Source organism: Panthera tigris, chromosome D1 (assembly GCF_018350195.1).
Source record: "Panthera tigris isolate Pti1 chromosome D1, P.tigris_Pti1_mat1.1, whole genome shotgun sequence".
NCBI classification, from domain to species: Eukaryota; Metazoa; Chordata; class Mammalia; order Carnivora; family Felidae; genus Panthera; species Panthera tigris.
The window spans coordinates 239,629-266,382 of record NC_056669.1 but is presented as its reverse complement, the minus strand read 5'-3'; the positions used below and the strand labels follow the sequence as shown (position 1 = coordinate 266,382).

At 40.2% G+C, this 26,754-nt stretch overlaps 2 long non-coding RNA genes across 5 annotated transcripts in view; both read left to right on the top strand.

Moving 5' to 3' along the window:
• Positions 1-6,062, top strand: part of LOC122231419 — a 46,361-nt gene extending 40,299 nt beyond the window's left edge. For both annotated transcript variants that reach the window (XR_006208657.1, XR_006208656.1), the window contains exons 5-8: positions 482-579; positions 1,539-1,601; positions 4,842-5,037; positions 5,980-6,062. This is a non-coding gene — a long non-coding RNA (uncharacterized LOC122231419). The remainder of the gene's footprint in view (positions 1-481; positions 580-1,538; positions 1,602-4,841; positions 5,038-5,979) is intronic.
• A 1,463-nt stretch (positions 6,063-7,525) lies between these two features.
• LOC122231420 overlaps positions 7,526-26,754 on the top strand; it is a 31,948-nt gene continuing 12,719 nt past the window's right edge. Inside the window, exons 1-4 of one of the 3 annotated variants that reach the window (XR_006208658.1) lie at positions 7,526-7,690; positions 8,288-8,364; positions 14,898-15,072; positions 17,475-17,534. This is a non-coding gene — a long non-coding RNA (uncharacterized LOC122231420). Of the gene's footprint in view, positions 7,691-8,287; positions 8,365-9,934; positions 10,054-14,897; positions 15,073-17,474; positions 17,535-26,754 lie in introns of those variants that run through there. The other 2 variants (XR_006208659.1, XR_006208660.1) reach the window with 2 other exon arrangements.

The window sequence follows — 26,754 nt, the reverse complement described above, 5'->3', positions numbered from 1 at the left end:
CAAGAAAGATGTCTCTATGGCATTGTCATGGCCCGAGCCTTGATTGAGAGTTCAGGGCTCTTGGGAGAAATCAGACAAGTCAGGAACCCCTGCATCATCCTTGTGTGTTTAGTTGTGATGAGTTGGTCAGGCTTGGTTTTGTACACTGCAAAGAAATATGCTTATGCCGTCCCAATCACAAGAGCCTGAGCACCTCGTGTGGGCTTTTTATATTTATGTGATGTATTGATGAGTAGGAATAGAGAGCTATGAAGAGAAGCTCAGAGTTGCCAAAGACTTGCCAGCATTCTGGAGTTTCCATTTGTTTAGTCCCTTAATAGGGGGCATCAATGCTTTCCCCTGGTTGTGTTTGTGGATCTGTGCATTTACGGGGAATGGGAGAGGGCACATTTGAGACCTGCCTTCAGATTTCAGGGAGGGAAGAAAGACATAATTTCACATGGGCTACCAGGTAATCTATGTTTCTTCCCCTTTAATGAAGCTGCGACTGAAAGAACGGGAGCAGGTGAAAGGGGAGAAGCAGCTGTCAGCCGCAGAGGAGAAACTGAAATTAGCTGCAGAAGAGCTGTGGAACTACAAGTGAGTTCAGCTCCTGCCAGCAGCTCCCACGACACCCATTGTATTACTTTGAAACTTTGTACAGTTAGACCCAAGTAGCACACAAATCTACACAAATATTCAGGAGACATTTATTTATATAGACACTTCAAGAGAAATGTGACATTTTCCAGATGTTAAATTAAAAATATTAATCTAAACAAGTTAAGTCACTAAAGATTTCCTGATCCCTGGTGCTGGCCAGGCTATGTGGAAATGTGATTCCTGAACATGTTTCTGGAGGTGCTGGAAATGATTACAAACCTCAGGAAGCAGTTTGGTGGAGGATGAATCACATTGACAAGTATGACCATCCCGTTTGAGAGACCCACTTGTTGTAACCATGAGAAATATGATGAGGATACAAAGAAAAGATTTGAACTTTACAATGAAAGATCCTCATTGCAGAATTAGGGAGCTGTCACCACAGTCAAGGAGACTGTGTCAATATGGAGCACCACAGGCATCAAATAATAAATCCAAGATGATGTAGCAATGGCTTTGAGCTTTCTGTACTCTCCTCCTTATGTGAAATGTGTCTTATATGATTGGGTTGTGTGTATAAGAGTTCAGTTACTATACTGGGAACCTGGGCCAATTAACATCACCCTCAACATGGTGCTTCATCTGATGAAAGCCATTGCACACCCAGGAGAAGAGTAGAAGAAACACAAGAACAGCTGCAGCAGTCAGAGCTCACCTTCGGCCATCAGGTATCCGCACTCTGCCCAGTAGTTCATGAGTGCTTCAGCACCTAATGCAGATGATCATAATGGGCCACTGAATCTCTCCACATGGGTTTTTATTGATGTGCTGACTCTTTCAGATTGCTGTTTGTGAGAAGGCAGCTCAGGACAACTGAGTAAGAATGTTTTTCTCTCCTCCTCTTGTGCACACCCTGCCACAGCTGAACGTGGATGTGTTTCTCTCTCCCACCTCAGGGCTCATGATCAGCAGAGGGCGGTGGCAGAGCAGAGCAGGGAGGTGGCCTACTTGAAGTGCAGGTACAGGATTTTGACATATTTATTTTAAGGCTGCTGTGAGGTTTTTAAAAAGGCTAAACCGTTCAGTGTCCAGTGGAGGCCTGGGTGTGGTAACTCTTAGTGAAACTGATTCATCTCGATCTTCATGACTGGAAGTCATCCAAAGACAGAGGCTTCCAGAGGAATTCAGGAGGCACAAACCAATGGCAAGAGGACCTGATAGGGAGATCCCTCCATGGAGAGGTATGGAGCACATTGTGAAATGCAGTAGTTTAACTTCTGTGGCAACATCCGCACAATCGGCTTCTTGTTCCCGTGGGTGTAATTGTTTGGTCTCCTGCAAACAGTCCCAGGTGGTTACTAGAGGGCAAAGTTGTCTCAAAGTGGTGACAGTACACTGTTTCCCTCAGATGCCCCAGCCAGCAGGGCTCTTTGGGTCTGTCCCTTGTGAGTGGTGTAGCTCACGCCCCTCCAATGATTGTGGGCCCCCCTGCAACCTCCCAGTTACACTTAACTGGAGAGTGGATGCTAGAATGGACATGGGTCAGCCCCCCTTTCACCTTGAGACAATGTTGAAGGCTGTTTCTTTTGTTTCACATGAATAACGTGAACAACAGCATGAATTGCAGGCTGTATGTCCCAATGAGCTTCCTTGATTTGGCTTTTGGATAAATGCTCTATAGAAAATATGCTTTCTATAAAGAAAGCAGACATTTCTTTCCTCCGTTTAGAGGTCTCTTTATTCTTTAAAAGTTTTTTTTTTTGTATTGTGAACTATAGTACTCCATTAGTAAAGTAAATCCTTGTGAAATTTCACTCCTCTAATATTTTATTAGTGTAACTCTAAAGCTTTGCAGGTCATTCCACACATGGAATTAACCTTTCCTTGCCTAATTACTATAGCATTAGTCTCTTCAAGGCAATTTCTGTTCATGAATCCTCACATAATCCCTTGTCAGATACATAAGGCAGATGATGTATACAGTAAACCACTTCAAAAATCCCACCCATGCCTTGTAGAAAAGGACAGTGTGCTTTCATGCGGATGTTTACCGACATTATCCTAACTAAGCCATTCTTATTTTCATTTTTAATGTGTGATAAATTGTCTTTTCCCATGATGTGTATTAGGAAACCCTTCTTTTAGTGTTGATTTCCAATGAATTGAGCCCTGACATAGACACAGGTGGTTGATTATCAAATATCTAACGAAAGCCTTCTGGTGCCTTCCTCGAGGCTCCCCTGAGTCCCAAGCAGTCACCTGTGCCATGTGGAAAACCCTCTGCTTCTTGTAAGGGACCTGATTGTAGCAAGCAGTGTACTATGGTGGAGGAAGGTACGGAGGTTTTTTTTTTCCACCCAGTCTATGCAAGTCAGAAGAAACCTCCATCCCTTCTTTGGCCTCTCTCAAATGCAGAACCTGGTGCAGCTTCTGTGAGGAACAAGAATTCTGTCCCTACTATGGGCACAGAGAAGGTCAAAGGAAATGATGTGACAATTTTCAGTTGTAAGTCTCTCTCTGGAATCTTTTGTCTCTTTATACGGCACTCTCTCCTGGTCTTGTCTCAAGGTTGTGCGTTCTGACATATATCTATGGAGTTATTTACTTTACAAAGAGTAAAACTCTTTGCCAAGAGCCTATGGGCCTCTCTGTTCTTAGCTTGTTTGTCATCTTTGATGGTGCCTCCAGAAGCCATAAGTGTTTAGGGGCTGAGGACCACAGGGAAGTCACCGTGTGTTTGTGGAAATATGAGGAGGATGACATCTCACTCCACACTTACGTCTCCTGGCCTGGCTCACTTCTTCCAGACCTCCTTTCATGGGAATGTTCCTGAAAACTGAAACAGTAGTGTTGTTGTTCTTTTACTCCTTTTCTGTCCAGAGTTAGTCATTAACCTGTTTAGAACATCGATTGTAATCCTCACTAACTGAAAAACATGAAAAGCCCAACTTTCTGAGAGGTGCAATTTTGAATGCTCTTATTCGAAGGTTATTTTTTTTCTAAATTTCATAATTCACCCGTTTTCCCATCTCTTTTGGGAAATGTGCTTTTGCAGAGTCACTGAAGCTGTTCAAGTAGTAAAAATATTATGAATTCTCAGGGAAGACATATTTGCAGTAGAAAATGTACACTGGAACTGAAGGAACAGAGAGTGAAAGTCAGGTCTGATGTGCCAGTTTCTGGAAAAGAGCTGAAGCCATGTTCATGTAACCAGGTTCTTTTATGGCCTCTGTAGCTGTTATAGCTGGCATCTTTTATTCATACCTAACTGTCTTTTCCACTTTGATATCAGAACATATTCATTTTAATTCTGTCATTTCAAATTCCAAACATAGTTTTCCATGGGACAAAATTAGCATGTGTGTCACAGTGCACGTAAAAATTTGGCATTACCTGTGAATTCACATATTATCTATAACTTTTCCTAACTGACTCCCGTAGGTGGCACTGTTCCTGCAGAAAACACTTTCCCAATTCCCCTGTAAGCTCTAGGGATGTCATCTCCCCATAGATCTTGTGCTTTAGGACAGCAGGTCTGGAGAGGGAGCCAGGTAAGCAGAGGCTGCTAGCAGGACCTTGCAGGCAGAGCTGGTATCAACTCCTGCTTCACCTTTTGCAAGCCTTTTACCTTCATTCCTCTTAGAGCCTGTTTCCTTACATTTAGAGCAGGGTGTGGCTGGCCATCCTTACCTTGCAGAGTTCTGAGAATCAGAGCTCGGTCATGAAAGACCTGTACAAGTTTCTCTCATGAGTCTCTGGGGTTAAACCACTCATAAGAATTAACTGCACATGGACTAAAGATTTAAATGAATGCTATGAAATCATAATTTCCCACCCTTATTTCTGCTCTTAATATTCCAAGATGGAGCTGTTGAGGTGGTGAAGGGCTGGATGGAGAGTAGTCCTGGAAATAGATGCCTGGGTGTGTGGAACAGACATTCTTTAGTAGTCTGGAATTATCTTTCTGATCCTCTAGGACCGGCCACTTCCTTCCTCCATTTGCAAACACAGCCAGTAACATGCATGCCGCCAGAAATTTCTGTCTTGGCTCCTCAAACTCCTGTAAGGTCTAGGTGGGACCCAGTGGGAAGGGTGGAGTTTTGTGGCACTGATGCTGCCCTGTTGAAACCAGGTGGAAGGGAAGGAGACAGGCACTATTCCTGCTTCATTGTGGTTCAGCTATGTTAGTGTTGGTGTTGGTGTTGGATTTTTCACCTTTTACCCTAACACATCTCAAAAGTTTAATTTCTGTCCTACAGGTCAACATGGCTGCCAGAGCATTTCCTTCTTTACCAGAAGTGCCCTCCATGGGGCACTATCCCATGGGCTGCCCTTCATCACCATTCATGGGCTTGGGGCCACCCTCACCTTCTCCACCCTGGTGGTCTCTGGGACCTCACCCTCCACCTCCACCTCCACCTCCACCTCCACCTCTCCCTCCACCTCCAGCATTTGGTAAGATGATCTGAATAGTAGAAGTTGACTTGTAAAACACATTTCATCTTTTTTTCTTGTTGAGTCTTTGGGGGAAGTGCAGTGATGGCATCACAGGGCTTTCAGGTCAACCTGACTGAGGGCATTGTAACATTCTCAGGACACGCATGAAATGGGCTGTCATTTCCAAATGGTCAGCTGGGCAGCAAGTGTCTCTTATACAGCAGAAACAGGTCTTATACAGGTGGAAAGACATAGCACTCCTTAGTATGTAGCTTGTTACAGAGACCACATGTTGGGCTCTCTGAGGGATGACACACACCCCTAAATTTATTTCTAGCTAGTTGAGACCTGAGCTATTCACAGGTGCTTGATCAGTTATGAAAACACCTGAACCAAGGCCCTGTGGAATTTTTCTCAAGGGTCAGGGTCAGATCTCTTCTCTTGACTGTAATATTAGTCTAAGTAGATTTCTATTCAGAAATAGTTATATAATACCTGCTCACATGTGAAAGGAAGCTTATAGATAAGCTGAAAGATTGAACAATTCTCCTGGAGCCAGAAGAAACACACCCATGCTCTTCTGTTGAGGATTTATTGATGTTATACCAGTTGACACTCTCATTTTAATTCTTATCTATCATGAGATGGTGATTTATTACCCCTAATGTATATTAAGAAATGGCTGTTTTGGAGACGATTTCCAGATTTCCATTTGAGTTGACCTGTTGAAAGTTATTTGACTAATTATGAAGAACAAGAACCAGGGCCCTATGGTTTCTTCATTAAGATGAGGGGATGGATCTCCCCCTTATCGTCGGGGTCACCTGAGGCTTGTGGGTTACTATCTGCCTCTCTTCATGGTCCTGAGTGTGGGGAAGAGTTTAAGATATCACAAGATGTGGTGTTTGTTTCAATTCTGCACAGTCTACTAAAAGCAGAATACACCTCCATCCCTTCTAGAGACTTTAGCCGATCCAGAAGCTGGTGTCACTCCCATGAGTCACAACAACAAGCACTCTACCAAAATGCCAAGAAGAACTAGGTAAATGCTGGGGCCATTTTCAGCTATCCATCTGTTGGGACACCCTCATTTGCGATACAGCGTGCTCTCCAGCCTTTTCCCTGTTTTGTGTGTTGTGTGATATGTCTGCCTGTTTCTATTTGCCAAATGCACAGCCTTAACCCAAGAGTCTACAGGCTTCTCTCTTTTCAGTCTGTCACCTTTTTCTGGTAAGTTTAGTAGCCAAAGGAACTCAGAGATTGAGGACCCTATGGCTTTTCCCATATGTTCTGGAAATAACACCAGGAAGATAATACTGCACTCCATACTAAAGTCTCTAGGCTTGTTGACTCCTACCATACTGCCTCTCTGGGGGATCAGTGTTGTTGTTATTTTCCTTTTTCTGGTCATGCGATTACGTGTTAAAGCTATGTGTTAATTGGAAATGCGAAAAGATGCCCCTCTATTTTGATATTGTGTGCTCTGTACAATTTATGACAAAGTCATTGTCGTAACTCACCACCTTCACATCTTCATTGGTCAATGAGCTCTTTGGAATCCTTCAAGTTGTATCTTAGGTAAAAAATATTCTGAACACAAAGTCCTTAGTTGTGTCTCCAATCCATATTAGAGCTGATACCATCACTCATGACACATCCCTGGGAATTGATACCAAAATCAAAACACGTTCACATTAATTCTGTTACATGAATTCCTTCCTCTTTTTTCCCATATGATGTATTACTCTGTGTCTTGTAGTGTGCTCAAAATCAGAATTCCTTATGAATTCAGATAAACACATGTGGGCTTAGTAGACGTTGACAAGTAATATGTTTGTCACAGCAAACACTTTCTCAGTTGCCCTGCAAAATGCCAGGCACCCCCCAACTCTCCAGTGTCCTCTTAGGCCTTTGACAGCACAATGAGAGATGGGGAAGACCCCTTTCTCAGGGAGGGAAGCAGAGGGGGGCAAAGTGAGGGGCCGGCAGGCAGAACTTTTCCCCAGTAGTAGCTGTGATTTTTTTTGTGTGTGCAGATAACGAGCTGTTTATTTGCACGAATTGTGTTTGTGTGTGTGTGTGTGTGTGTGTGTGTGTGTGTGTGTGTGTGTTCTGAAGATGCCAAAAACAGAGCTTCTACAGTCACTTTAGTGGAGGGATGCAGAGTAATCTTGGACATAGATGTCTGCCTGTCTGGAATATGCTACTTCATTTGTTTGGACTTACTTCTTTTAATCCTCTAAGATGGGATCATTTTGTTCTCCATTCTCAGACATGGGCAGGGACATGTGGTGACAGTAGTTTAGCCTCCTGCATTTATTTGCCTAGGCTGTAGGTGGTACCCAGTGGGAGGATAGAGTTTTCAGGTAGTGATGCTATTCTCTTGGATCCTAGTGGCAGACAAGGTGGCAGGTGCTGACACATACTTCTCTGGGTTTCAGCTCCTTTGGATATTGGTTCTCTTGTCTGGCATATGGATGTAGCAGATACTTCTGTTCTGCAGGGCAGTGTGGATCCGTGGGGGTCTCCTCTCTTAACTGGAAGATTCTGCACACCCTACCCTAAAGGCCACCCTATGGGCTCCTGGGCACATCTGCCTCCTGAACCTTGGTGGCTCTGAGGAACACCCTAAACCCCTCTACCTACACCACTTGGTAAAATGATCTGAGCGGTATGTGTTGACTTGCAAAACACATTCATCTAATTTTTGTTGTTGTTGAGTCTTGGACAAAGTGCAGAGGTATTACCACTGGGCATTATAATGCAAGAGAAATGTGTTTACCACAATTACTACATTCCTCAAGTGTCTCATGATCCACATATCATCTTTGTGTCATTTCCCCCACTCTGTGTTGGTACATATGTCTCTTGTGGAGATGGAATGGGGCCATATACAGAAAAGCAGGCATAGCGCTTCAGCAGATGTGTGCCGTACACAGTCCATGTGCTGGGCGGTGGAGGCATGAGGCTCAGCCTAACGTATATCTATCCAGTTGAGCCCTCACTCATCCACAGTTGTTTGATGAGTCATGAAAGCACCTGAACCAGGGCTATAGCAGGTCTTTATCAAAGTTTAAGGGATGGTTCTCCCCTTCACCTTGGCCTGAAGCATGTGGGATACCCTCTGCATGTGATTTGGGATGTGACTGGGCCAAAGAGTTTAAGTTGTTTGAGGAATGAGGTGATGGTTTTTGTTTTTAGTTTTTTTGTTTTTTGTTTTTTGTCTGCACAATCTACTCCAATCAAAATAAACCTCCATCCCTTCTAGGGTCTTTTGCAGATCCAGATTTTGCTCCCGTGATTGACAACAAAACTGACTCTACCAAAAGGACCAAGAAGGACAAGGTAAGTGCTGTGGGCATTTTCAGTTGTAACTCTTTGTGGAAACCCTTATTTTTCTGTTCAGCACTCTCTCTTGGCATTGTGTCTGTTTTTTGTGTTGTATAATATGTCTGCTTGTTTTTCTTATTTTCAAAATGCACAACCTTAACCCAAGTGTCTACGGGTTCTCTATTTTCATCCCGTCAACTCCTTGTGGTAAGTTTAGAAGCCAAACATGGTCAGGGCTGAGGACCTGAGGGCTTTTCCAGTATGTTCCTGGAAATAACCCAAGGAGGATGACACCACACTCCACCTGGAAGTCTTCTGGCATGCCTCATTTTTTCTGGACCTCCTCAAAGTTAAATCATTGCTTTTGCTGTTACTTCTGTTTCTGTCTAGGGGATTAACGTGTTCAGAAAATCCATGGTTATCCTTATGGTATGAAAATGCAAAATGCTTTCACTCCAACTTTATTTTTGTATGTGTCATTTAGAGTGTTCTTAGACAAAATAAATTTCATACCCATCAACATTTAGCCTTTTTTTCTTTTTTCTTCCTTCCTTCCTTCCTCTTTCTTTCTTTCTTTTTCTTTCTTTCTTTCTCTCTTCTTTTGTAAATGTGCTGTCTGGAATCCTTTCACATGTGCCCTCAGTCTAAATACTCTGACCTATAAGAGGTGACATATTTATCCAAGAAAACATGCATTGGAACATGAGTGGCGAAGAGAGAAAATCCATTATTACCTGCATTGTAATTCCCCAGTGTGTCCTTCATTTGTATTCGCATGAGCACGTTCTCTTGTGTCCTGTGTCAGTGTTACAGGTGAAGCATGGAAATGTAAAGCAGAAATGAAAGTGCATTTGTGTTAATTCTGTTAATTAGAATTTCAGTTCATTTTTCCAGAGGACATGATTACCCTGCAAATTATACTGTACTTAAACTGAGAAGTACCACTGAATTAAAATAAATTACCTAAGCCTAACTAACATGTATAGGTAACATATTTCTCTAGGAACATGCTTTTCCAGGTTCTCTGCATGACCTCAGGATTCCCATTGCCCCATGTGTGTCTGTGCCCATGGATAGCACTTCCAGAGAGGAGAAGACCCCATTGTCAGGAGAGAAGCAGATTGGGCACAGGCGGGGGCATAGAGGAAGAGTTTTGAGCCACCTGGCATTGTCATTTCTTCTCATTTTTTAATTCTTCACATACAAATAAGCAGCCTCTGTGGTGGAGGAGGATGAGGGGTGGTGGTTGATTCTGGACTTAGATGCCTTCATATCGGGAATATGCTATTTTATTAATTTACTCCATATCACTCCATGAGTTCTCTAGGACAAGAGCCCTTGCTGTCCTACATTTGCAGACATATGGGGACACTATTTGCTTCCCATAGCCTCCGTTCCCCACCCCCAAAGCTCTCAGCAGAACCCAAAGTATGGGTAGAGTTCTTTTGATGCTGATGCTGCCCGCTTGGAATCTGGTGGTGGGAAAGCTGGCAGGAGATGAGCACTGCTTCTTTAGGTTTTTCTTTTTGCTGGTGTTGGTGCTTGGTTCTGTCCTATGAACACAGCTTTCATTTCTGTTCTGCAGGCCATTATGTATGCAAGAGGGCCTGGTCCTTTCCGAGGTTTGCCTTTTAGGTTGTACCCCATGGATTGCCCTTCATTACCAGTCATGGGCTATGGGCCACCTCCCCCTCCTCCACCAGCTTCTCCATGTACTCAATTTGGTAAGATGACCGGAACTAGATGAGTGACTTATAAAGCGTATTCATCTTCTTGATGATTGATTTTGTGGGAATGATGTAGAGATGCTTGTGAGGGCTTGGAAATTCAACTGCAAACCTGCCTGAGGACAGTGTAATATAAATCCAAGGTTTCTCAGGACATACATACAATGGGCTTTGCCATTTCCCTGCAATGAGGTGAGCTTCAGGTTTCTCTTGTCAAAAAGAAGGAGGCTTTTGGGTTTTTTGTTAAAAAGATAACAATACTTTTTTTTAGACTAGCCCCGTTCACTTTCCTTTCAGTCAAACCCTTGCTATTTCTCTCCCCCTCCCCTACCCCATTCTCTGGAAGAGAATATTATTTTTCCTGGTCTCTAAGCCCTTTTTGTTTTTTTTTTTTAATATGAAACTTATTGCCAAATTGGTTTGCATACAAACCCAGTGCTCATCCCAAAAGGTGCCCTCCTAAATGCCCATCACCCACCTTTCCCTCCCTCCCACCCCCCATCAACCCTCAGTTTCTTCTCCATTTTTAAGAGTCTCTTACGGTTTGGCTCCCTCCATCTCTAACCCTTTTTTTTCCTTCCCCTCCCCCATGGTCTTCTGTTAAGTTTCTCAGGATCCACATAAAAGTGAAAATATATGGTATCTGTCTTTCTCTGCCTGACTTATTTCACTTAGCATAACACTTTCCAGTTCCATCCAAGTTGCTACAAAAGGCCATATTTCATTCTTTCTCATTGCCACGTAGTATTCCATTGTGTATATAAACCACAATTTCTTTACTCATTCATCAGTTGATGGACATTTAGGATCCTTCCATAATTTGGCTATTGTTGAAAGTGCTGCTATAAACATTGGGGTCCCAGTGCCCCTATGCATCAGCAGTCCTGTATCCCTTGGGTCAATTCCTGGCAGTGCTCTTGCTGGGTCATAGGGTAGATCTATTTTTAATTTTTTGAGGAACCTCCACACTGTTTTCCAGAGCAGCTGCACTAGTTTGCATTCCCACCAACAGTACAAGAGAGTTCCCATTTCTCCACATCCTCGCCAGCATCTATAGTCTCCTGATTTGTTTATTTTGGCCACTCTGACTGGCGTGAGGTAGTATCTCAGTGTGGTTTTGATTTGTATTTCCCTGATGAGGAGCGATGTTGAGCATCTTTTCATGTACCTATTGGCCATCTGGATGTCTTCTTTAGAGAAGTGTCTATTCATGTCTTCTGCCCATTTCTTCACTGGATTATTTGTTTTTTGGGTGTGGAGTTTTGTGAGTTCTTTATAGATTTTAGATACTAGCCCTTTGTCTGATATGTCATTTGCAAGTATTTTTTCCCATTCTGTTGGTTGCCTTTTAGTTTTGTTGATTGTTTCCTTTGCAGTGCAGAAGGTTTTTATCTTCATGAAGTCCCAAGAGTTCATTTTTGCTTTTAATTCCCTTGCCTTTGGAGCTGTGTCAAGTAAGAAATGGCTGCGGCCGAGGTCAGAGAGGTCTTTTCCTGGTTTCTCCTCTAGGGTTTTGATGGTTTCCTGTCTCACATTCATGTCCTTTATCTATTTTGAGTTTATTTTTGTGAATGGTGTAAGAAAGTGGTCTAGTTTCATTCTTCTGCATGTTGCTGTACAGTTCTCCCAGAATCATTTGTTAAAGAGAGTGTCTTTTTTCCGTTGGATATTCTTTCCTGCTTTGTCAAAGATTAGTTGGCCATATGTTTGTGGGTCTAATTCTGGGGTTTCTATTCTATTCCATTGGTCTATGTGTCTGTTTTGTGCCAATACCATGCTGTCTTGATGAGTACAGCTTTGTAGTAGAGGCTAAAGTCTGGGAGTGTGATACCTCCCACTTTGATCTTCTTCTTCAATGTTACTTTGTCTATTCGGGGTCTTTTGTGGTTCCATACAAATTTTAGGATTGCTTGTTCTAGCTCCGAGAAGAATGCTGGTGCAATTTTGATTGGGATTGCATTGAATGTGTAGATAGCTTTGGGTAGTATTGACATTTTAACAATATTTATTCCTCCAATCCATGAGCAGGGAATGTTTTTCCATTTCTTTATATCTTCTTCAATTTCCTTCATAAGCTTCCTATAGTTTTCAGCATACAGATCTTTTACATCTTTGGTTAGGTTTATTCCTAGGTATTTTATGCTTCTTGGTGCAATTGAATGGGATCAGTTTCTTTATTTGTCTTTCTGTTGCTTCATTATGAGTGTATAAGAATGCAACTGATTTCTGTATCTTAATTTTGTATCCTGCGACTTTGCTGAATTCATGTATCAGTTCTAGCAGACTTTTGGTGGAGTCTGTCAAGTTTTCCATGTATAGTATCATGTCATCTGCAAAAAGTGAAAGTTTGACTTCATCTTTGCCAATTTGGATGCCTTTGATTTCCTTTTGTTGTCTGATTGCTGATGCTAGCACTTCCAACACTATGTTAAACAACAGTGGTGAGAGTGGGCATCCCTGTCATGTTCCTGATCTCAGGTGGAAAGCTCTCAGTTTTTCCCCATTGAGGATGATATTAGCTGTGGGCTTTTCATCTATGGCTCTTATGATCTTTAAGTATGTTCCTTCCATCCCGACTTTCTTGCGGGTTTTTATTTAGAAAGGATGCTGTATGTTGTCAAATGTTTTCTGCATTGATTGACAGGATCATATGGTTCTTTTCTTTTCTTTTATTAATGTGATGAATAACACTGATTGATTTGTGAATATTGAACCAGCCCTGCAGCCCAGGAATGAATCCCACTTGATCATGGTGAATAATTCTTTTTATATGTTGTTGAATTCGATTTGCTAGTATCTCATTGAGAATTTTTGCATCCATGTTCATCAGGGATATTGGCCTGTAGTTCTCCTTTTTTTGTGGGGATCCTGTCTCTTTGGGAATCAAAGTAATGCTGGCTTCATAGAATGAATCCAGAAGTTTTCCTTCCATTTCTATATTTTTGGGACAGCTTGAGAAGGATTGATATGAACTCTGCTTTAAATGTCTGGTAGAATTCCCCAGGGAAGCCATGTTTGTCCAGGACTCTTATTTATTCAGAGATTTTTGATAACTGATTCAACTTCTTTACTAGATATGGGTCTGTTCATATTTTCTATTTCTTCCCATTTGAGTTTTGGGAGTATGTGGGTGTTTAGGAATTTGTCCATTTCTTCCTGGTTGTCCAATTTGTTGGCATAGAATTTTTTAAAGTATTCTCTGATAATTGCTTGTATTTCTGAGGGATTGGTTGCAAGAAATTTCTTTTCATTCGTGATTTTATCTATTTGGGTCCTCTCTCTTCTTTTTGAGAAGCCTGGCTAGAGGTTTATCAATATTGTTTAGTTTTTCAAAAAAAACCCCAACTCTTAGTTTCATTGATCTTTTCTACTGTTTTTTTTTTTTGGGGGGGGGGTTCTGTATTGTTTGTTTCTCCTCTGATCTTTATTGTTTCTCTTCTGCTGGGTTTGGGGTTTCTTTGCTGTTCTGCTTCTAGTTCCTTTAGGTGTGCTGTTAGATTTTGTATTTGGGACTTGTTTCTTGAGATAGGGCTGGATTGCAATGTATTTTCCTCTTAGGACTGCCTTTGCTGCATCCCAAAGGGTTTGGATTATTGTGTTTTAATTTTCTTTTGTTTCCATATATTTTTTAATTTCTTCTTTGATCGCCTGGTTGACCCATTCGTTCTTTAGTAGGATGTTCTTTAGCCTCCATGCATTTGGATGTTTTACAAATTTTGTCCTGTGATTAATTTCAAATTTCACAGCATTGTGATCTGAAAGTGTGCATGGCATGATCTCAATTCTTTCATATTTATTGAGGGCTGTTTTGTGACCCAGTATGTGATCTATCTTGGAGAATGTTCTCTGTGAACTAGAGAAGAATGTATATTCTGCTGCTGCAGGATGAAAAGTTCTAAATATATCTGTCAAGTCCATCTGGTCCAGTGTATCATTCAGGACTATTGTTTTTTTTATTGCTTTTCTGTCTAGATGACCTGTCCATTGTTGTAAGTGGAGTGTTAATGCCTCTGCAGTTACCACATTCTTATCAATAAGGTTGTTTATGTTTGTTATTAATTGTTTTATCTATTTGGGTGCCTCCAAATTTGGTGCATAGAAATTTCTAATTGTTAGCTCTTCCTGATGGATAGATCTCATAATTATTATGTAATGCCCTTCTTCATCTCTTGTTACAACTTTTACTTTAAAATCTAGTTTGTCTGATATAGGTATGGCTATTGCAGCTTTCTTTTGACGTCTAGTAGCATGGTAGATTGTTCTCCATCCCCTCAGTTTCAATCTTAAGGTGTCCTCAGGTCTAAAATGGGTCTCTTGTAGGCAGCAAATAGATGAGTCTTGTGTTTTGTTAATCCATTCTGATACCCTATGTATTTTGATTTGAGCATTTAGTTGATTTGCATTCAGTGTTGTTATTGAAAGATATGGGTTTAGAGTCATTGTATTATCTGTAGGTTTCATGCTTGTAGTGATGTCTCTTTTCTTTGTGGTCCTGGCACCATTTTACTCAGAGAGTCTCCCTTAGGATCTCTTGTAGGGCTGGTTTATTGGTGATGAATTCCTTCAGTTTTTGTTTGTTTGTTTGTTTGGGAAAACCTTGATCTCTCCTTCTATTCTGAATTACAGTCTTGCTGGATAAAGGATTCTTGGCTGCATCTTTTTGCTGTTTGTCACATTGACAATTTCCTGCCGCTCCTTTCTGGCCTGCCAAGTTTCAGTAGACAGGTCAGCTACTACCCTTATCTGTCTACCCTTATATGTTAAGCCCCGTTTATCCCTAGCTGCTTTATGAATTCTCTCTTTATCTTTGTATTTTGCCAGTTCCACTATGACATGTCGTGCAGAAGATTGATGCAAGTTACATCTGAAGGGAATTCTCTTTGCCTCCTGGATTTAAATGGTTGTTTCCTGTCCCAGGTTGGGGAAGTTCTCACCTTGTTTTGTTCAAGTACACCATCAGCCCCTTTCTCTCTCTTCTTCTTCTGGAACTCCTGTGGTAAGGATATTGTTCCGTTTCATTGAATCACTTAGTTCTCTAAATCTCCCCTTGTGATCCAGAATGTTTTCTCTCTTTTCCTCAGCTTCCTCTTTCCCCATAATTTTGTCTTCTAACTCACCTATTCTCCCCTCTGCCTCTTCAATCCTTGCTGTGACCACCTCTATTTTATTTTGCAGCTCATTTATAGAATTTTTTAATTCATCATTACTGTTTTTTAGTTTCTTGATCTCTGCAGCAATAGATTCTCTGCTTTCTTCCATGCTTTTTTTCAAGCCCAGCGATTAATCTTATGACTATTATTCTAAATTCTTGTGCAATTATATTGTGTATATCTTTTTTGATCAATTCTTCAGCTGTCATTTAATCCTGGAATTTCTTTTGAGGAGAACTCTCCCATTTCATCATTTTGGCTAGTTTTCTGTTTTAAAAGCTTGTTAGGTGCCCTGCACCTGCAAGCACTTCTATATTAAAGAGGGGCCGTGCCCTGTCCAGGGCTTGGCCCTTCCAGAGATGTTTTTGTGGAGAGTGTTACTTTCTCTCTCTTGTCGTGACCTTGGGTCCTTTATCTCACAACTCATAGTGATATTTTGGACCCTCCACTACGTGTGCTTTAACTTGTTCATTGAAGTAGCCCTGGAAAGGAAAACAAACAGACAAACAAACAAAAAGGAACCAGAAAACAAAAACACACAAACACACAAACATACAAACTAAAAAAACCTAGAACAAAAAAACCAGAAACACCAGCTACAAGTAAACCACAGAGTTGAGGCAGTGCTGATGGAAGAGGCCTTATCCCATGCAAAGAAAGACATGAAAGGGGCAGGGAAAAGAAAGAGTAAAAATGGACCAGAGAAACTATACGGCTTAATCCAGAGAAAGAGAAAGGAAAATAAAGAAGGAGGTGGGGAAAAAAAGAAAAAGAAAATAAAGTTATCTAGACAGAAAAACTACATACTGTACAGTTTAATCCAAAGAGAGAGAGAAAGGAAAGTGAAGAATGAAGCGGAGAAGAATGAAGTAAGATAAAGTCCAGAAAGAGGAACTATAGGGCTTAATCCAGAGAGAAAGAATGGAGAATAAAGAAGGAGGTGTGGAACATGTATCAAGAGAATGGATTAAATATGTCTCTTAAACAAACCAACAACTAGAGTAACCAGACTAGAGGAGGGAAGAGATGAGAAGGAGAAAAAGAAGGAAGAATGTATCTATATAATTAGAATTGCCCAAGAATTAAACCAGGCAATGTAGCAGCACAGGTCTGGAGGAGGGGATGTCCACTGTGGGTTCTGCTGTCTGATCCCTGAGGCCCTATCTTGGTGGTTGTGGGGAGAAAAATGGTGATACTCCCCCAAAGTCTCTCCTCTGCAGACCATTCTGTTCGAGCTGTCCTCACTGTGCCATGGATACAAATGAGGCAGTCTGTCTCACTCCCCCGACTCCTGTGCCTGGCACTTGGCTGGGATTCAAACTCTTGCTCCGCAGGCCCCAGAACTGGGGAAGTGTCTCTCTGCACCACCTTATATGTGGTCCCTTGCTGGCGGGTGCAAGCAGGCTTTGTCCCGTCCCACAGCACTCCTGGGAGGAGATCGCTTTCTCCTAGTGTGAACTGCACTCCTCACCTAGCCCCTGAGCCCGGGGCTGGCTCCCCTCCTCCCCCGGTTCGTGATCTGGGCAGCTGGCCTCACTTTGCAGCACACCCTGTAGTTGAGAGTGGATCTTACTCTGACCTGGTCTGAGGTTTCTCTCTTGTCCAGATACAGTCCTATGTTTCCCCAGCCACCCTTTCTCTTCCCTTTGTCTCTCCAAAGAAGCGGATCTCACCCTCTGTTCATTTCGTCTCTCCCAGTTCACAATCATGTACCTATGGCCTGTCAGGTTGTCCCGGTGGGTCCCTGGAATTGCGACTGTCTCTTTTCCTCCCGGACTCTTGGGATTCAAAGTCCTTTGGCTTCAATACCTCTTTGTTTTGGAGAAGAGGGAAGTTTAGATTTCCCTACTTCTCCACGATGTTGGCTCCTCCCCTCAGGTGTTACCACTTTATTTTTTTTTTTTTTTTTTTAATTTATTTTTGGCACAGAGAGAGACAGAGCATGAACGGGGGAGGGGCAGAGAGAGAGGGAGACACAGAATCGGAAACAGACTCCAGGCTCTGAGCCATCAGCCCAGAGCCTGACGCGGGGCTCGAACTCACGGACCGCGAGATCGTGACCTGGCTGAAGTCGGACGCTTAGCCGACTGCGCCACCCAGGCGCCCCAGGTGTTACCACTTTAAATGGTTGAAAGGATGCAGCTCTGAAGCCATCGGATCCTGGCCTTTAGTTTGTTGGGAGTTTTTTGATTACTGGTTGAATTTGATTGCTATTCATCATTCTGTTCAAATTTTCTATTTCTTTCAGGTTCACTTTTGGATGTGATGTTTCTAAGAATTGATGCATTTCTTGTAGGTTGTCCGTTTGGTAGGTACATATTTTTTCATGATATTGTTATAATCCTTTGTATTTCTGTGATGTCTGTCATTATTTATCCTCTTTAATTTCTGCTTTTAGTTTAGTTCTCTTTTTGGGGGGAGGAGGATGAGTGTAGCTAAAGGTGCATCAATTTTGTTTATTCCTTGAAACTATGAGCTTCTGGTTTCTTTGAAGCCTTCCGTTATCTTTGGGGTTTGTTTGTTCTTTTTCTAACTCCTTTACGTGTGTAAGTTTAGGTGCTTTGTTTGAGATTTTTTTCTTGAGGGAGGTCTGGTTTGTTGTAATCATCCCTCTTCGATCTTTCACAGCATCCCAAGAATTTTGGACCCTGGTGTTTCCTTTTTCATTTGTCTCCCTATATTTTTGGATTTCCTCTTTGATTTCTTGGTTGACGCATTCATTGCTTAGGAGCATGTTATTTGTCCTGCATTTCCTGATTCTTTCCCTGTGATTGATTTGTGGTTTCCTACCATTGTGGTCAGAAAAGATGCATGAGATACATTCATCTTTTTTGAATTTGTTGAAACTTGTTTTGTAGCCTAACACGTGATCTCTTCTGGAGAATGTTCCATGTACACTTAACAAGAATGTGTATTCTGCTGTTTGGGGATGGAATGTGTGAAATATATTTATTAGATCCATCTGGTCCAATGTGTCATTCAAAGCCACTGTTTTCTTTTTGATTTTCTGATTGGATGATCTGTCCATTGTTTTAAGGTGATGTTAAAATCCTGTATTAATATTGTATTGCTGTGAATTTCTTCTTTTATGTCTGCTGTTAGCTGTGTTATATGTTTCAGTGCTCCTTGTTGGTTGGATGAATATTCATAATTGGTATGTCTTCTTGTAGATTGTTCCCATTATCACTATGTAGAGTTCTTGCCCTCCTGATACAGTCTTTGTTTGAAAGTCTATTTTGCCTGATTGGAGTATTGCTACCCCTCGTTTCTTTTCACTTCCATTTGCCTGATGAATGTGTTTCCATCTTTTCACTTTTGATCTGCATGTGTCTCTAGCTCTGGAATGAGACTCATGTGGCAGCACATAGGTGGGTCTTGCTTTTTTATCCATTAAGGCACCCTGTGTGTTTTGATTGGAGCATTTAGTCCACTTATATTCAAAGCTGTTACTTATTTTAGTATATTTTATTTGCTGAATAGTTAACATGCACTGTTCTGTTAGTTTCAAGCATTCTGTTAGTTTCAACAATTTTCTACATCACCAAAGCACATCATAATAAGTCCACTCCTTAATCCACATCAGTGATTCCACCCATCCCCCACCCCACCACCTCTGGTAATCATCAGTTCTCAAGAGTTAAGAGCCTGTTTCATGGCTCATCTCTCTTTCTCTCTTTTTCCTTCAGTCATTTGTTTCTTAAATGCCACACATGAGCGAAGTCATATGGTATTTGCCTTTCTCTGACTGATTTATTTCACGTAGAAGTATACTCTGTAGCTCCATCCATGTGATTGCAAATGGGAATATTTCATTCTTTTTTATGGCTGGTACGATTCCATTGTGTGTGTGTGTGTGTGTGTGTGTGTGTGTGTGTGTGTGTATACATACATGTACACACATACACATATACATACATACATATATATATACATACATACATATATATACATGTGTACATATACATATATATAGTTCTTTATGTATCTATCTAGGGACATTTGTGCTCTTCCATAATTTGTCTTGTAAATATTGCTGCCTAAACATGGGGTGCATGTATCCCTGTGAAAGAATGTTTTTGTATTTTCGTGGTCAATACTCAGTAGTGCTGTTGCTGGATCATTGGGTAGTTCCATTTTTTACCTTGTGGAGGAACCTCCATACTGTTTCCACAGTGTGGCAGCAGTTGGCATTCCTACCAACAGTGCACGAGAGCTCCTTTTCCTGCGCAACCCATTCCACCCTTGTTTCTTCTGTTGTTAATTGTAGCCATTCTGACAGGTATGAATTGATGTCTCCTTTTACTTTTTATTTACATTTCCCTGCTGAGGGGAGACGTTAAGCATCTTTTCATGTGTCTGCTGGCTATCTCTGTATCTTCTTTGGAGAGAGATCTGTTCATTTCTTCTGCTAATTTTTTAATTGGATATTTTTGTGTGGGTTGATTTGCACAAATTCTTTATATATTTGGGATACTAACCCTGTTTTGGATATGTCATTGGCAAATATCTTCTATCATTCAGTAGGTTCCCTTTTAGCTTTGCTGATTGTTTCTTTTGCTATGCAGAAGCTTTGTATTTTCATGAAGTCCCAAGAGTTTATTTTTGCTTTTATTTCCCTTGCCTCAGGGGACATACCTAGAAAAATGTTGCTATGGTTGTTACCAGAGACATTACTGCCTGTTCTCTGTTCTGGGATGTTTATGGATTCATGTCTCATGTTAGGACCTTAATCCATTTTGAATTTAGTTTTGTGTATAGTGTAAGAAAGTGGTCCAATTTTATTCTTCTGCTTATAGCTGACCAGTTTTTCCAGCACCATTTGTTGAGGAGCCTGATTTTCCCATTGGATATTCCTTCCTGCTTTGTTGAGGATGAATTGAACATAAAACTGTAGGTTTATTTCTGAATATTTTATTCTGTCCCTCAACGTATGTATTTATTTTTCTGCCAGGACTGTATTGTTTTACTGCCTCCTGCCTTGGACTAGAACTTGAAGTCTTGAATTGTGATCCCTCCAGCTTTGCTTTTGTTTTCCAAAGCTTCTTTGGTAATTTGGGATCTTTGCTGGTTCCATATATATTTAGGATTTTTGTTTTGTTGTGTGAAAAAATGCTGTTGGTACTTTGATAGGGATTACATTAAATCTGTAGATTGCTTTGGGTAGTGTAGGCATTTCAAAAATATTGGTTCTTTCTTTTTCATTTATCTACTGAAAATTTTTTAAGTTTGTTTATTTTTGAGAAAGAGAGAGAGAGAGAAAGAGAGAGAGAGAGCGAGCATGAGTGGGGGTGGGGCAGGAAGAGACAGAGGCATAGAATCCCAGGCAGGCTCCAGGCTCTGGGCTGTCAGCACATGGCCCAATGTGGGGCTCAAAGGCACAAACTGTGAGATCATGATCCGAGTGGAAGTCGGACACTTAACTGACTGAGCCAGCTAGGTGTCCCTTTTCTTTTCTTAAAAAAAATTTTTTTTAACGTTTTATTTAGTTTCGAGAGACTGAGACAGAGCACGAATGGGGGAGGGGCAGAGAGAGAGGGAGACACAGAATCTTAAGCAGGTTCCAGGTTCTGGGCTGTCAGTACAGAGCCTGATGCGGACCTCAAACCCAGAAACATGAGATCATGAACTGAGCTGAAGTCGGATGCTTAATCAACTGAGACACCCAAGCGCCCCTGGTTCTTTCTGTGCATGAGCATGGAATGCCTTTCCATTTATTTGTGTTGTCTTCAATTTCTTTCATCACTGTTTCACAGTGGTCAGAATAAAGGTCTTACACTTGTTTGCTTAGGTTTGTTCCTAGGTGTATCTTATTATTTGTGTGTGTGTGTGTGTGTGTGTGTGTGTGTGTGTGTGTGTGTAAATGTAATTGGTATTGTTTCCTTAATTTCCCTTTTATTGCTTTATTATTATAGAAATGCTACTGATTTCTGCACATTGTTTTTCCATCCTGTGACATTACTAAATTCAGGTTTCAGTTCTGGTAGATTTTTGGTGGGGTCTATTGGATTTTCTATATAGAGTATCACATCATGTGCACGTAGTGAAATTGTACTTCTTCCTTCCCAATGTGAATGCCTTTCATTTCTTTTTGTTGGCTAAGTGCTGTGACTAGGGCTGCCAGTACCTATGTTGAATAGAAGTGGTAAGAGTGGAGATCTTTACTTTTTACTGACCTTGGAGAAAAACTCTCCGTTTTTTCCACTGAGTACGTTGTCTGCTGTGGGCTTACATAGATAGACTATATTAAGCTGAGGTATGTTCCCTCTAAGCCTTCTTTTAGAGGGCTTTTATCATTAATGGGAGTTGTACTTTGTCAAATAAGTTTTCTGTGTCTGTAGAAATGGTATGTATTTTATCCTTTCAATTATTACTGTGATATTGGAGGTTGATTGATTTTTGAATATGGAACTACCCTTGCATTCTGGAAGATATCCCACTTTATGCTGGTGGACTATTTTTTCTTTTTGAATGTGTTGTTGGTTTCTGTTTGCTAAATCTTGGTTGAGGACTTCTGTATCTGTGTGCATGAACTATATGGACCTTTAGTTTGTTTTTTTTTTTTATGGTGTCTTTGTCTGGTTTTGGTGTCAGGGTAATGCTGGCCTCATAGAATTAATTTGGGTATTTTTCTTCCTGTTCTGTTTTCTGGAATAGTTTGACAAGTATAGGCATCAACTTTTCTCCGGATGTTTGATAGAATGTGCTTGTGAAGTCCTCTGGTCCTGGACTGTTGTCTGTTAGCTGATTTTTGATTACTGAGTCTTTCTCCTTACTAGTAAACAATCTGTTAAAATTTTCTATTTCATCTTGCTTCAGTTTGGTAGGTTCCATGTTCTAGGAATTGATCCGTATATTCCAGTTTGTCCAGCTTGTTGGCATATAGTTCTTCATAATATTCTTTTACTATTGTTTGTATTTCTTTGGTGTTGGTTGTTCTTCTCTTTCATTGTTATTTATATGTGTCATTTCTGTTGTCTGATTAGTTTGGCTAGGGGTTATGAATTTTATTGATCTTTTCTTGGAAGCACCTCCTAATTTCATTTATCTTGTTCTTCTGTAGTTTTAATTTCTATATCATTTATTTCTCCTCTACTTTTAATTACTTTCTTCATTCTGATGTTTGGGGGTTTTGTTTGTTGTCCTTTGTCTAGCTTTTATTGTTATAAGGTTATGGAGTTTACTTCAGTTTTTTTTCCCTTGAGGCAGACCTGTATTGCTATAAACTTCCCTGTTAGAACCACTTTTCCTGATTTACAAAAGTTGGGATTGTTGTGTTTTCATATTCATTTGTTTCCATGTCCTTTGGATTTCTTCTTTGATATCTTGGTTGACTCATTGATTGTTTAGGAGCATGTTATTTAACTTCCTTGTTTTTGTGTTTATTTCCAGATTTTTTTTTCTTGTTGTATACTTCTACTTTCATAGCATTGTGGTCTGAAAAGACACATGGTATGACTTCGATGTGTTTGATCTTGTTTTGGCTTGTTTTATGACCTAATATTTTATCATGGGGGAACATGGGGAATGTTCCATGTGTACGTGAAAAGAATGTGTATTGTGCTGTTTTAGGATGGAATGTCCTAAATATATCAGTTAAGTCCATCTGGTCAACTCTATCATTCAAAGCCACCACTTCCTTGTTGATTTTATGATTGAATGATCTCTCCATTGATACCATTGGGGGTGTTAAAGTGTCCTACTATGATTGTATTACTATCAATTCCTTTACTTTTGTTTTTGACTTGTGTATTTGGATGCTCTCAGGTTGAGCGCATGTATGTTTGCAATTGTTTTATCTTTTGTTGGATTATGCTTTTTATTATTATAGTGTCCTTCTTTGTCTCTTGTTAAATTTTTATTTTTAAATCTATTTTGTCTGATATAGGTATTGCTACTGAAGTTTTCTTTTGATACTTTAGTTCTATAATTACTCTCTTGTAAGTAGAAGATAGATGGGTCCTATATTTTATTCATTCTATCACCCAGTGCCTTTTATTATTAAGAGAGAGAGCACAGGCATGGGAGGTTGGGGGGGAGTGGGAAGAGAGAGAGAGAGGGACAGAGAGACAGAGAGACAGAAACAGAGAGAGAGAGAGGAGGGGAATGAGAATGGGAATGAATCTTAAGCAAGTTCCATGCTCAGTGCAGAGCTCAACATGGGGCTCAATCCCATGATCCTGGGACCACAGCCTGAGCTGAAATCAAGAGTCAAAATCTCAAGCGATTGAGCCATCCAGGTGCCCCTATCTGTCACCCAGTGCCTTTGATTGGAACATTTATTCTCTTTCCATTGAAAGTAATTGATAGACATGTACTTGTTGTCATTTTATTACTTGATTTTGGTTGTTTCTGAATCTTTCTGATCCTTTCTTCTCTTTCTCTTTTTTATGGTTTGCTGGGTTTCTTTAGTAGCACATTTGAAATTGCTTGTCTTTATTCGCTGCACATGTATTAGTGGTGTTTTGTTTGTAGTTATTATTAGCTTTGTACCTAACCACTTCTGCATATAGAAGTCTATGTTAAGTTGATAGTTGTTTAAGTTTGAGCCACTTCTTTACTCCTTTCCTCCCTGTGTTGTAGATATGTAGTATCATATTTCAAAACCTTTTATATTGCGAATACCTTGACCGATGTTTGACAGAAATACTCATTTTTATTGCTTTAGCGTTTTCACACTTTAATACTGTCACTTTAGGTGTTTATTTTCCACTCAAAGAGTCCCCTTTAACATTTCTTGCAGGGGTGGTTTGTTGGTTGTGAACTCGCTTAGTTTTTATTTGGGAACCTCTTGATCTCTACTTCCATCTGAATGACAGTGTGCTGGATAGACTCTATGGCTGCAGATGTTCTCCATTTAGCACCTTTATCATACCATGCTGGTCACTTACAGTTTCAAAGTTTCTTCTGAAAAACATCCAGTGATAACCTTCTGGGGTTTCCCTTGTAGGTAATTGTCATCTTTTGTTTTCCTTCTGTTAAAATTTTTCTTTATCACGACATTTTGCGTTTTAATTACTATATGACTTGGTATGGTTCTGCTTCTGTTGAATATATTGGAGGTTCTTTGTGCCTCCTGCTTCTGGATCTGTTTCCTTCCCCACATTAGGGAAGTTTTCATCTTTTGTGTCTTCAAATAAATTTTCTGGTTCTGTTTCTCAGAGTTCTGAGAATGAGAGACTGGACAGGAAAGATTTATTGAAGGTTCTCTGATGAGTCACTGGACTTGCATGTATGGATGATAGATTTGGGATGCAAATGAACAACCTAACTTTAACTTCAAAGAAGTAGAATAAACAACAATCTGAGTCCAATGTTCTCAGAAGGGAGAAAGTAATACACATGAGAGTGGAAACCAATGAAACTGAGACCATGAAATCAATAGAAAATATGAAGAAGACCAACAGTGGGTTTTCTGAAAAGTTAACCAAAATTGACAAGACTGTACATAGAGTAGGCTAAGACAGAGAGAGGACCCAAATCAAAAGAATTATAAATAAAAGAGAAGACATTACATCTGATGCCACAGAAACAAAGGAGACAAAGAAACGACTATGGCCAAATTAAATGCCAGAAAACAGACTATCTAGAAGAAATGGATAGGTTCTTAGAAACACACTACCTACCAAGACTGTATCAGGAAGAAAGAGAAGGTTTTCACAGACCAATTAAAGGAAGACTGTATCAATACCAGAACATAACCAATGAAAGTAATTTGAATCAGTAATTGAAAATCTCCCAGTGAAGAAAAGCCCAGGACCAGATGGATTCACTGGTGAATTTGAACAAACGTTTGTAGAAGAAACTAACAGCAGTCCTCTCACTGATTGCAGAGGAATGAACACCACAAAACTCATTTCATGAGAGTGTAATTACCCTGTTATGTTAGGAAGCCAGTAAAGGATACTACCTGAACAGAAAACTATAGGCCAATATCCCCGTGATGTATATAGATGAAAATTTTCCAATAATATAAAAGAAAACCAAATTCAGCAGCACATTAAAAGGCTCGTTTACTGTGACGAAGGGCTTTTTTTCCCTGTAAAGAAAGGATGTTTCAGAAATGCAAATCAATAAATGTGACCCCTCACATAGTTGAATGAAAGAAAAATCAACCAGAAACCAGACTCTTAACTGTAAATAGAAAACTGAGGGTTACTAGAAGGGAGGTGGTGGGGGATGGGTTAAATGGGTGATGGGCTAAGGAGGGCACTAGTAGTGAGGAACACTTGGTGTTGTATGTAAGTGAATGATGACTAAATTCTATACCCGAAAGTAATATTACACTGTATATTAACCAACTGGAATTTAAATAAAAACTTGAAAAAATAAATACTAAATAAATATATAAATTGTGTAAAAATTTAAATTAAAAATAAATAAGTTTTAAAAATTAAAAAGAAAACTGATATCACCTTGTCAATAGATGCAGAAAAAAGTTCTGAGAAAATTTGGTATCCATCTGTGCTAAAAAACTCCTTAAAAATTCAGTGTAGAATGAACATATCTCAACATAAGAAAGGCCATGAATGTGAAGCCCACACCTAACATCATACTCAATATTTAAATTGTGAAAGATTTTCCTCTAATAGCAGGCACAAGACAAGGATGCCCTAGATATGTGAAGGGGATTGGGTGATGTGGGCTTCTGGTTATGGAATGAATAAATCACAGATAGAAGATATAGCGTAGGGAGCATAGTGAATGGTACTGGAATAGCGATGCATGGTGACTGATGATAGCTACACCTGTGTTAGTGTAGCAGAATGTATACACTTGTCCAGTCACTATGTTGTTCATCTGAAACTAATGTAACATAGTGTGTCAGCTATTCCCAAATAAAATGATTTTTTAAAATAAAGGAATGAAGTAAAAAGTTTAATATAAAAGAGTCTGTTAATATCTAATCAAGAAATGCAGTAAGGTTGCAAAATGGAAAGTCACCATACTGAATTCTGTAGCATTCCTCCACACTAATAAAAGTATCTAAAAAGAAGAAAACAATCCTACTTACAATAACATCAAAAACAATAAAATATATAGGAATGAATTTAGCCAAGGAAGTGAAAGATCCCTCTACAGAAAACCATAAAACCTGTGTGGAGAAATGGAAGAAATTCAATTTGGATGAAAAAAACGGAAGAACACACAAGTTAGTGAAAAGCCATCCCATGTCCATATTTTGGAGGAATTAATATAGATACAATGTCCATACTACCCAAAGTCATCTAGAGATTCAGTGCAATCTCTGTCAAGACTCCAATGCAATTTTTATGCAATTAGAAACACATATCCTAAAGTGTATTTGTAACCAGAAAAATACCCCAAGTAGCCAAAGCAAGAAAGAACAAAACAGGAGGCATCACACTTCTTGATTTCAAGCTGCATTGTAACACTAACGAAATCAGTTATGTCACTGGCATAAGCACACACACAAGACAATGGAACAGAAATAGAGAGCCCAAACTAAACCCATGCATGCACAGTCAACTAGTATTTGACAAGGGTGTCAAGAATACACAGTGGAGAAA